This window comes from Echinops telfairi, unplaced genomic scaffold (genome assembly GCF_000313985.2).
Source record: "Echinops telfairi isolate 266 unplaced genomic scaffold, ASM31398v2 ScPeMD7_4;HRSCAF=17, whole genome shotgun sequence".
Lineage (NCBI taxonomy): Eukaryota > Metazoa > Chordata > Mammalia > Afrosoricida > Tenrecidae > Echinops > Echinops telfairi.
This window is the reverse complement of record NW_022103900.1, coordinates 13,714,992-13,716,497: the sequence shown is the minus strand read 5'-3', so window position 1 is coordinate 13,716,497 and position 1,506 is coordinate 13,714,992.

The following is a 1,506-nucleotide window of genomic DNA, read 5'->3' as shown; positions in this document are numbered from 1 at the left end:
CTATGTATTCCCTGAGTCAAAGTTCTCAGGTTTGTCCCAATTCCCTTATTGAGTTTATTCTTGTGCATGGAGTGAGATAAGTTTCTTGTTTAATTTTCCTGCAGGTAGATACCCATCTTTTCTAGCACCACTTGTTGAAGATAGCATCTGCTTCCCATTTAATATTTTTGGGCCCTTATCAAAGATCAGTTTTCTGTATGCTGATGATTTTATTTCTGGTGTTTCAGTCCTTTTCTGCTGGTCTGAGTATTTATCATTATACTAATACCACACTGTTTTGACCACTGTGGCTGTGTAATAGGTGCTAACGTCAGGTAAAGCAACTCCTCCTACTTTGTCCTTCTTCTTGAGGAGTTCTCTGCTAGTTCTGGGTTTCTTCACTCTCCATATGAAGGTGGTAATCAGTTTTTCCAATTCTTTGAAGAAAGATGATGGTATTTGTATTGGGATAGCATTGAACTTCTATAGTGCCTTGGGCAGAACTGACATCTTTACTATTTTGAGTCTTTGGATCCATAGCATGGGCTATCCTCCTATTTGTTGAGGTCACTCTTGGTTTCTTGTAATAGTGTTCTGTAGTTTTCCTCATACAAATCTTTTCTTTTTTTTTTAGTCAGGTATATCCCTAGATATTTCAATTTGTGCTTGACTATTGTGAAGGGTACTACCTTTTGGATCCCCTCTTGTGTGGTCTTGTTGGATGTGTATAGCAATCCAATAGACTTCTCTCTGTTTGACACTCTGCCATAGTCCTCTATTGCTTTTAGCACTCTCTTTGTGGAGCTTTTGGGATTTTTCATATATAAAATCATATCATCTGTGAACAAAGAGAGTTTCACCTCTACTTTCCCCAGATGAATACCTTTGATGTCTTTTCTTTGCCTTATACTGTTAGCTAGAACCTCAAGTATGATATTAAATAGGAGTGGGGAGAGGAGACATCCTTGTCTGGTCCCCTTTTTCAAAGGGATTGTTTTCGTCTTTTCTCCATTGAGTACCACATTGGCTGTTGATTTTTCATATATAGCTTGGATTATATTGAGGATTTTTCCTTCTATTCCTATCTTCTTGAGAGTCTTAAACAGGAATTGGTGTTGGATGTTGTTGAACACTTTTTCCGAATCCACTGATATTATCATGTGGTTCTTATAATTTTTCATTTCAATGTAGCTAATACTAATGGTCTTTCATATGTTGAACCATGTCTGTGTCCCTTGCATGAGTCTCACTTGGTCATGCTGAATTATTTGTTTTATATATACTTTTGTATTCGGTTGGCCAATATTTTGTTAAGGATTTTTGCATCAATGTTCATTAGGAAAATTGGTCTGTAGTTCTCAATTCTTGTGGGATCCCTGCCCGGTTAAGGTATCAGAGTTATACTAGTTTGATAGAATGAGTTCAGGAGTTTGAGATCTTTTTCTGTGTTCTGGAAGAGTTTGTGTAGGATTGGTTTCAGTTCTTCTCTGAATGCTTGATAGAATTCCCCTGTGAAGCCATCTGGTC